General features: G+C 46.7%; 1 pseudogene; it reads left to right on the top strand.

Moving 5' to 3' along the window:
- Window positions 1–4,385: 4,385 nt before the first annotated feature.
- LOC147962467 (BTB/POZ and MATH domain-containing protein 2-like) lies at window positions 4,386–10,835 on the top strand (annotated as a pseudogene).
- The last annotated feature ends 221 nt before the right edge of the window (window positions 10,836–11,056 follow it).

The raw sequence follows: 11,056 nt of genomic DNA, 5'->3' as shown, positions 1-11,056 counted from the left end.
ACGACATCGGCAACATGCAACTCCAATTCCATCTTCTCCCCCTCAATTCTTTTCAATTTTCCTTCAAATCCTCGTTTTCTCTTTCAACTAAATTTAACCTCTTGACAATAGGGTCGGTTGGAATTTCGGGTTCAACTACCTCCTACATACAAATATCTATGTCAACTTGATGGGCATAATTTTTCATAAACACGAAATGCAATGAATAGTTTTAGAAGAGAATATACCACATCCGAATCATAACCCGGACGAGGGCCGACGGGGACGGATATCAAAACCATGGCACTATGCATAACAAACAACGTATGGGTAAGATAATTATACGAGTAACTATATATCCAAATCACACAAACATCATTTTTTTTATATAAAACTTCATGAACAAGAGTCTCACCACGAGGTGGTGCCGGTGACGGGACGTTGCGAGCGATCGACGGTGGTTACGACGGAGATTTAGAAGGTACTAAGTAAACCACACCTACATATGCAAAACTAAGTGTTATTTTTGACCTCAAATTGCATATAAATCAAATACTAGCACATATATATAATTCCTCCCAAATTACTAAACTCAAAAATCAATCACTATATAAAGCATTGCACGAGCTAATCTAGCAATGAGAGATGAAAGGAAAAAGCTGCTAACCTTTGTGATCATTTGAATGGATGGGGGCCTTCAAATCTTGGGCAAAATGTGTGATGAGCTTGAGAGGAAGAGGGAAAAGAACAGAGAGGAGAGGGGAAAGGGGAAGAACAGAGCGAGCTCGGGTGGACGAAGGGTCTATGTAGGACGACCTTTAGTACTGGTTCGTGATACGACCCGGTACTAAAGGTGCTGGAGGGGCCCCGGACTGACAACATCCTGCCACCACTCACTTTAGTACCGGTTCATGGCACGAACCGGTGCTAAAGGTTCGCCACGAACCGGTACTAATGAGAGCGGCCCGGCTAGCCGTTGGAACCGGCACTAATGTACACATTAGTGTCGGCTCAAATTCAAACCGGCACTAATGTGCTTCACGTTTGACCCTTTTTCTACTAGTGTCTAGTAGTAACGCGGGTAATTTCCTAGCAGTAGTGCGGGGGCCTGCACTACTGCTAGGGCGCTACATCTAACTTTTAGCAGTAGCGCGGGCGGTACCCGCACTACTGCTACTTCTAGTTGTAGTAGCGTGGTTGACACCCGCGCTACTACTACTTAGTTGTAGCGCGGATCAGGGCCCCGCGCTACTAATAACTAATTGAGAATAAAAAAAATTCCATCCATGGTGGCTGCTTCTGCTGGGCGTCATCGTCCTCTCCATCCATGGCTGCTACTGGTCCTGGAGGGGATGAAGTTGTCCATGGTGATACTCCTCTCCTTTGCTGCTGCTACAAAAAAGAGACGAGGATTAGAAGAGGAAGAGAGAGATAGAGAGGAGTAGGTGCAGCAACTCAACGGTAGCTGCCGGAGTTGGAGCCGGATCCCTAGATGACGCCATGGATGTCGCTCTGCTCGATCTGGAAGATGAAGAGAGAGAGAGAGAGAGAGAGAGAGAGATTGAGAGGGGTAGGAAGAACAACTCACCTGTGGTTGTGTCCATGGCGGATCTGGCCGCCACCATGGATGGCACTCTGCCTAAACTCCCTCTCCTTCCAACATTAGAGAAGGAGGAGAAAGGGGGGGGGAGGGGGCTGCGGTGGGTGTGGAGGTCGCCGGATTTGGGGGAGGCATGATGTGCGAGGCCGGCGGTGGTGGTGGATGAGGAAGGGAATCATGGGTGGGAGGGAGAAGCGGAATGAGAGAGCCTATGGAGAGAGGGCGGAGAGTGAGGGAAAGAGGAGGGATTCAACCGAGGATATGGAGACTTCACCTACCTTGTACTTATTAGTAGCGAGGGGTATAAACCCGCGCTACTACTATCAACTTACTAGTAGCGCGGGTTCATACCCCTCGCTACTACTATGGCATGTCTCGGGGGGCATGGTAGAGACTGGTTAGTAGTAGCGAGGGTTAAAAACTCACGCTACTACTATCAACTTAGTAGCAGCGAGGGGTAAAAAAACCACGCTACTAGTAACTAGCAGCAACGATGGGTATAAACCCGCGCTACTAGTAAGCGCCTGTCTATAAGCTTTTCCCTAATAGTGAGAAGAAGTTTCAAAAGAATTCTGGATTCCAGTAATGGCTCAACAATTCCATGTTCAACAATGGGAAGTCATCAACATCAGGGCAGATGCAAAGCCGATTTTCATTGCATACTCATCTAGATGGTGCTACAACAAGATAAAAGAATACTGGAGCTTAATGTTGCATTTTTGACTAAGTTTATATGTGGAGTCTAGCTAGCATGGTGTCTAATCAATCATACTTCTTGAAGTTACTATGTTTGCGCTCATGAGTAGACTTGTAGACATAGTAGTCTTTTTATTGGGATTGACCTTTTGGCGAATAGTTATACCACCATTGCCCATGTTCTCGGGATCCGCAAGACATCATAATTAAGATCAGTGTATGTACTTCCTTCATCCCAGGTTTATTAATTGCCCATCGTATTTAGGTAAAATTTTGACCATCTATATGACTAACAAAATAGGAAGCATATGTTACAAAATTAATACTAGTGGATTTGTATTCGACAGATGTTCTCCCGGAGTATAATATTTGGACATATGGTTCATCTTTTATAAGTTAAAAGTGAAAGTTGGGGCTGTATACCCCTTTATTTAACCATCCATTTTCTGCTTCAGGATCCATCCATAAATATTTTCTCAGTTTTGTTTCTCCATTCTCCAAAATAGAGCAGCGTATGGACATCAAACTTTGCCGGTCAACAACCTATTTGATGTTCATTGCAACATAAATACTTAACAGCAAAATCTCATTTCATAAATTTATATTAGGCCAAAAAAATCCAAACATGTTTTCCAACATTTTAGTTCAAAAGTGTTATCGACCTGTAAAGTTTGAAGTCAATAGGTTTTATCATTTGAGAGGAACAAACAAAATAAATTTGCCTATACTAAGTTACTACCTCCATCCAGGTTTATTAGTCCCCATCATATTTTGGAAGTTTGAACACATATTTGACTAGAAAAATGTTAATACATATCACAATAAATTATATTGTTAGATTCATATTTGAATGTAGTTTTCGATGATATTATTCTTGTTAAATATATTAATATTTTATTAGTTAAAGTTATGGTCAAAATATGACCCAAAATATGGTAGTAGTTGGATAGCGCATATCTTAAGGCAATAGTGGAGGGTATAGATAAGGAACACATGTAGTAAGCAATCCAAATATTTGAGAACAAAAAAAAGTGAGGGGTTCTGCGCCTGGTTTTAGAAAAGCCACTCTCTAGTCTAAATTTTGGTCAAAGTTTGATCCAAAATATGAGGGGTGCTAATGAACTAAGGCGGTGGAAGTCACTTCTAGAAACTGGTGAGGATTTTGTCTATTTATGGGACATATCGCGGGAACCGCTGTAAATATATTAGCCAATTAATTCTGTGCGAACATTTATGTACAGATAAGTAGTCATTTATTGTATTAATTGTATTGGGATTGTTTTCAATCCTTTAAAACCCAACCACGCACATCAGCGGGAACACACTACCCAGATCGAGAAATACATATCTCTCTCGATATGTTGGCTACCTTGTGAGTACCATTGAACTCTTCCAATCTTCGAAAGCAAGGATTTTGCTTTGGATCTCTTTTACCATTGGTCGTCATTCCACTAAGCTATTCAATTCCAAGGTCCGTTATATTCAACCATAGCTGATACTAGATGTAGTAGTACTAGATAGGTAGATGCATGGTTCGTACATATCCATTTTTTTTATATGAGAAGTAGTAGACTAGAAGTACAGTACGCAAGAAGATCCATGGAGTTTTCACTGAAAATAAAAAGATGTCTGTAGTTTTACCAAATAAAAAAAAAATGTGCGGCGCCATTCCGTAGGAATCGATCCTGCGGCGCCATCTAGTTTCTAGACATTAACCCAGAGGAACACTGTTTGTTTCCTCTGAGTTTATGGGAAGCAAAACATTGGGTTGGACTTCCTTTTGGGGGAAAGTCTGTGATGCAACTCCTGTTTGCCATGCGCTGGTCCAGGAAACAGGCCTAGGTGAGTTTAGTGTATAAAATCGTGTCTGGGCAGAGTAGTGTATTGACGTCTCCTTCTACAATAATTGTGTCCCACCTTTGGATAGGTCCGGCTGGTTCACTGGTACATACATTTTTGTGTTCATGAAATTAGTACATATAGTTTTTTTTTGACCGTGTAATCAGTACATATAGTGACACAAGCACAATATATGATTCCATCTTATTTCTGTTACTGTAAAATAACGAAGCATATTGGGGTGCTAATGTGATCTTCTGTTGAATTGCACATGGAGTTCGGAACTACAGTCTCGACCTGCAATGCAACGTTGGTTCGCGGTAACCACATCTTCGTGGTTGATGACTACAGTGTCATCAAGGAAACTGATATGGGCAAATTCGTAAGGTCACATGCCTTCCAAGTTGGTGGCTATGACTGGTCAGTTAGATTCTACCCACAAGGAATCAATGATGGATGCCAAGACCACATCTCTATTGTTGGTGAGCTTATGAACGAAGATGTAGAAGTGAGGGCCATATTTTATTATCGATTGATCTCCCCAGGAGGACAGTGTACAGAGTGGAAACGGATGAGAGTGTTAAACTTATCTAGTGCAGAGGGCAAATGTAGGATGGGAGGGTGGGAGAAGGTCATGGAGAAAACTGTTGGCGATGATCCCGGCTGCCGCTAGTCGTCGAAGTACTGTCTCGACAAACTTTACTGACCGATGCTTTGGCCACGGCAGCTTGTACGCGAAGGTACAAACAGGCAACGCACACGTCTTGGAGCTAAGCAGGCAAGAACACAGCTTGATGGATTCTCGTGTCTAGCTAGCTAGCGTAGACAAGTCGTCGGAACACAATACGCGGAGTCGCCGAGTTATAGCAACAGGCTCGTGTCGAGCCTTTGTACTTTTATTGCTTTGATTGATCTAATATTACAACGTAGGGGTACAGCTATATTTATACTAGGACAAAGCTAGCTAACCCAAACCGAGTCGGTGACTGTTCCTAGTCCATACCGGACAGGACTTCTACTACGTGGTTGATTCCAACAATCACCCCCCCAACCACGATGTCCTCACTTCACAGCTTGGACGCCGATCCTTCCCCGCATCTCCGTGAACTTCTGTCGTCCCAAAGATTTGGTCAGGATATCTGCAAGCTGATCGTCGGTGCAAGTGTAGTTGACTTCAATCTTGCCTTCTTCCACGCAATCCCGTATGTAATGATACCTTATATCAATGTGCTTACTTCTATCATGATGCACTGGATTTTTACATAGAGCAATCGTGGACTTGTTGTCAACATTGAGCACCACTCCTTCCGGTTCCTTGTCAGTGAGGTCACCGAGTAGCCTTTCTAGCCACACACCTTGACCTGCCGCGGTTGCAGCTGCAATATACTCCGCTTCACAGGATGATAATGCGACCACCTTCTGCTTTTGTGATAGCCAACTCACAATGCTTCTTCCCAAGAAATATGCCACGCCCGAGGTACTTTTACGGTCGTCAATATCTCCTGCCAAGTCGCTATCACTGTAGCCAACTAGCTCCACCATCTCCTTCCGCTTTTCTCTCAAATAGACACAACCGAAGTTAGTTGTCCCTTTGATGTACCTGAGTATTTGTTTCACAGCTGCCCAATGTTCTGTCGTGGGTGCTTCCATGAAGCGACTCACTACGCCAACAGAATAGGCCAAGTCTGGTCTTGTATTCACAAGATACCTTAGGCTTCCGACCACACTTCTATACTCCGTTGCATCAACCGCGGGTGCTTGGCTCCTCTTGCTAAGTTTAAGTCGAGGCTCCATTGGGACATGACTTGGATTGCAGTCCTCCATGCTACAGCTTTCAAGAATTTTCTTTGCATATGCCTCCTGGCATAGTGTGATTCCCTCCGGCTTTTGATGTACCTCGATCCCGAGATAGTAAGTCAAGAGCCCTAGATCACTCATCTTGAAAAGCTCCTTCATTTGTAGCTTGAATCTAGCAATCTCCTCCTCATCTGCTCCAGTTATCAAGAGATCATCAACATAGATGCCCACTAGGAGACGATCCTTGCCTTTACCTCGCTTGTACATAGCATGCTCCAGTGGACTTTTCTCAAAACCAAGAGAAACTAGTGTACGATCAAGCTTGATGTTCCACGCCCGAGGAGCTTGGCATAGCCCGTACAATGCCTTGTGTAGTTTCAACACCTTGTGTTCCTCTCCCTTTTTGATGTAACCCGGTGGTTGCTTCACATACACTTCTTCTTTTAACTCCCCGTTCAAAAAAGCGGATTTTACATCCATGTGATGTAGCCTCCAAGATTCTTGAGCCGCGAGAGCTATAACTAGCCTCACCGATTCCATCCTTGTGACAGGAGCGAACACTTCCTCGAAGTCTACACCTTGCTCTTGCACGTATCCTTTGGCTACGAGCCTTGCCTTATGCTTCACCAAGTTTCCTTCGGCATCTTTCTTGACCTTGTACACCCACTTGAGCCCTATGATTTTATGGTCGTTGGGTGGATCCACAAGCTCCCATGTATTGTTGTCTCGGATCGATCCCAACTCCTCATCCATAGCATGACGCCAACACTCCTCCGTATTTGCATCTTCAAATTTCGTCGGTTCCTCGACGCTAAGCAGACACTGTCATCCTCTTCTTTTAATTTTCACAGGATTTACTTTTGGAAGTGCTTCCTTTGGATATAAATCCACCACTGGTCGAAGACGTACTGGTGTCGGCGGACGTTCCCTCATCTCCTGTTCATTCGAAGACGAAGAACTATCCTCTGAAGCTGCCTCACTTCCGATTTCTGGCGACTGAGGTTCTTCCGAGCTGGCCGCGTGTCCACTGGACGAACTAGACGTAGCTGGCCATGCTTTTCCTGCACGTACAGTGGGCGAACCAGCCACAACTGGTGTTTCTTCACCATCACGTGGTTGGCTTTGTGGGCCAACCTCCACACCACGTGGGCTTCCCAGCCTAGTAGCCGAGCCACCTGGGCTTTGAGGGGAAGAGCCTCCACGCGTACCTGACCCACCAGATCGAGCGCAGCCCGCACTGCCTGGCGTGTCATCGGGCGCACCAACCGTTCCTTCTCCCGCGTGCGCGTGTGACGCAGCGGGAGTAGCTGGCGCGTCTCCATTTTCTGCCGCGCCGTCCGCGCCGTTTGTCGCGGCCGACGTCTCCGGTTGATCACCAATGTCTGCATGCTCGTAATTATTGTAAACAACGTTGAAAATTTCATCGGAAGACGGGTATACCGGCTTGGCGGAGTTCCAATTCCATGACCTTGCTTCTTCGAAGACCACGTCGCGCGTCACAACCACCTTGTTGGTAGAGGGGTTGCACGCACGGTATGCCTTCGTACCTTTTTCATAGCCAACCAACACCATTGGAGTACTTCGATCCGCCAATTTGCTAGTATGCCCGGTCATTGTCTTCACATGCGCCACGCACCCGAAAGTGCGAAGATGATCAACCGTGGGCTTGTGTCCGTACCATGCTTCGTACGGCGTCATCCCAAGCACACTCTTGGTTGGAGCCCGGTTCAGCAAATAAACGGCCGTATTAACCGCCTCACCCCAAAACTTGCCCGGCATGCCTTTACTTTTCAACATGCTTCGTGCCATCGCCACCACGGTTTGATTCCTCCGTTCCACAACACCGTTTTGCTGAGGTGAATATGGTGCCGTAAGATACCGCTTGATCCCTTGAGCTTCGCAAAAATCCGTGAATGCACGGGACTTGAACTCACCCCCCCGATCGGTACGGAGGGCCTTCAGCTTGGCTTCAGATGCTACTTCAGCCGCCATCTTTATTATCCTGAAGTCTTGCAAAGCTTGGTCCTTCGTCTTCAACAACACGATCCACATGAATCTGCTGAAGTCGTCGACGACGAGCAAGAAGTATCTATTTCCGGTAGGGGTGGCCGGTGTAATCGGTCCGCACAAGTCTCCATGGACTAACTCAAGAGCTTTACTCGCTCTAAAGTTTCCCTCTCTTGGGAACGGGGCTCGCCTTTGTTTCCCAATGAGACAACCGTCGCACACTTGGTCGACATGATTGATGCACGGTAGACCACGTACCATCTCCTTTTGTCCAAGTTGCCGAAGAGCCTGGAAATTTAGATGACCGTAGCGCGCGTGCCACTTCCATGCCGAGTCGTCCATGCTTGACAAGAGACATACTGGATCCACACGATCCAAGTTGAGGATGTAAAGCCTGTTAGGTGACCTCTGCACCTTCATAATTAGCATCCTCTGACGATCATACCCCCATAGATAGCCATCTTCGAGCACAATCTTGCAACCACGCTCCTCGAGCTGACCAAGACTTATGATACTGCTCTTTAGCTTGGGAATATAGTACACATCTGTGAGTACCTTGTGACCGCCGCTCTTCAACTCAAACAGGACAGTACCTCGCCCTGCGATGTCAACGGTCCGTCCGTCGCCGAACCGAACCGTGCCTCCCACCGAAACACTGAGCTCAGAAAACTGGTCCTTGTCGCCGGTCATGTGGTTGCTAGCGCCCGTGTCGAGGTACCACACGTGCCTCGACGTGTTCATCCTCTTCTTATCGTGAAGATAAACTGCCTCCTCTATGAGCGTGACAACCTCTGTAGCCGGCGCCTTCGGAGCTGGACTATCCTCGTCCATTAGCTCGCATACTTCGACCATGAGCATCATGTCTCCATCATCGCCTCCTTTGGCCAGGAGAGCTTTCTCCTTCGGTGGTTTCTTGCACTCCGACTTGAAGTGCCCCATGATGCCACAGTTGTGACACTTGATCTTGCGCTTGTCGAACTTCTTCTTCTTCTTCGGAGCGCCGTCGCCGGCGTTCTTCTTACTTTGTTCTTTTGGCGCACGATCTTGGCGAGTGTTGCTGCTAGAGCCCTCGCCTCCTCTCCTTGAGTCCAGCGCCATCCACTGAGCCCGTGTGAGCATGACATTTTCATCGTTACTCCCATCCCCAAGACTGTACCGCATACGCTCGTCGTGAGCCTTGTAGCGCCCGACGAGATCGTCGATGGAGAGAGTCTCGAGATCGACGCACTGCTCGATTGCCGTGACAATTTGCAGGTACCGGGGAGGAGCCGCGCGCAAGAACCGCCGAACAACCGAGGTCTCCGTGAGGTTTTCTCCAAGCGCGCGGATCCGATTGACGAGAGTAGCCACCCGTGAAGCGAACGCATCCACGGACTCATTGTCGCCCATGACCAAAGTCTCGTAGTTCCTTAGGAGAGTTTGGAGATTGGCTTGCTTGACGCGGGTGTGTCCCTCGAACATGAGCTTCAAAGTATCCCACGCCTCCTTCGCCGTTTCTTTGGCGATTAGGTGCTGGAGGACATCCATCGGCATCACCGAATAAATCGCCGACGCCGCCTGCCGATCCTTCCGGTGCTCGGCTCCCTCCTTCTTGAACGCGTCGCCTCCTGGGTCGACCGCGTCCCATAGCTCGTTGGCGCGGAGACCATACTCCATGAGGGCCTTCCAGACCCCACAGTTCTCGCGATCAAATCGTGGGTACGAGGAACTCGCCGGAGCAGCAAATACTTTAGCCGCACCGGAGTACTCCGCCAGCTGCTTGTTCCTCTCGTTGTCCGCCATGATCCTCCGTTACTAGAAGATCAACCTTGCTCTGATACCAATTGTTGGCGATGATCCCGGCTGCCGCTAGTCGTCGAAGTACTGTCTCGACAAACTTTACTGACCGATGCTTTGGCCACGACAGCTTGTACGCGAAGGTACAAACAGGCAACGCACACGTCTTGGAGCTAAGCAGGCAAGAACACAGCTTGATGGATTCTCGTGTCTAGCTAGCTAGCGTAGACAAGTCGTCGGAACACAATACGCGGAGTCGCCGAGTTATAGCAACAGGCTCGTGTCGAGCCTTTGTACTTTTATTGCTTTGATTGATCTAATATTACAACGTAGGGGTACAGCTATATTTATACTAGTACAAAGCTAGCTAACCCAAACCGAGTCGGTGACTGTTCCTAGTCCATACCGGACAGGACTTCTACTACGTGGTTGATTCCAACAAAAACATTACTTGAAGCAGAGTATGTGAAATTTGACCACTTCTCAATCGAGTTTTCAGTCAGTGTTATAAAAGATCCAGTGGTGACTTCCAGTGACTTACTACTTTCACCCCAAGTGAAGCTGCCGCCATCACAACTATCAGCTGATTTCGCAAATATTCTAGTCAAAAGAAGGGGCGGACGTGACCTTCTGCGTCCAAGATGAGGCATTTCTTGCACACAGGGTAGTGCTTGCTGCGAGGTCCCCGGTGTTTAGGGCGCAGCTCTGTGGCCCAATGATGGAGAAAGAAGGGTGATCTCTAATCGTCGAAGATATGTTACCTGACATTTTTAGGACACTTCTGCATTTTATCTACACGGACTGCTTGGTGCTTCCTTTCAATGATTTCGATCAAGAGGACAGAAGAGAGATTGTACGGCACTTACTTGTGGCTGCCGATCGCTACCGCATTGAAAGGCTGAAGCTCATATGTGAGGCTGCTCTTTGCAGGACTCTTGATACACAGACAGTGGCAACTACATATGCGCTAGCTGATCAACATCAGTGTAATGATCTTAAACAGGCATGCCTCAAATTTATGGCATCTCGAACAATATTTGGTAAAGTGTTGGCAAGCCAAGACTATAACAACCTCAAGAGAAAGAGCCCTAGTACAACATTAGAGATTTTTGAGAACGTTTATAAGTTCCCAAAGATCTAGTATGCAGGTCTAGTTCATCCTAGTCTTGCGACTGATAGATCGCACCTTTCCATTGCTTTTCCAGTGGTTTTCTTAGTCATATGTTATGTTCATCATTTGTCTCGAATTTGACTTACTTTATTTCAAGAAATAAAGAATTAATTCATGTTATGCATGTTAGATAATCTTGTTAAAGATGGTTTATTAGTGTTAGCTAAGTTAATTAGCGATCAGGTATTGAA

This window comes from Triticum urartu, chromosome 7A, assembly GCF_056163025.1.
Source record: "Triticum urartu cultivar PI428250 chromosome 7A, HENAU_Tu73, whole genome shotgun sequence".
In the NCBI taxonomy this organism is placed as follows: domain Eukaryota; kingdom Viridiplantae; phylum Streptophyta; class Magnoliopsida; order Poales; family Poaceae; genus Triticum; species Triticum urartu.
Note: the sequence above shows the minus strand (reverse complement) of the source record. Positions and strands in the feature narration are given on the sequence as shown.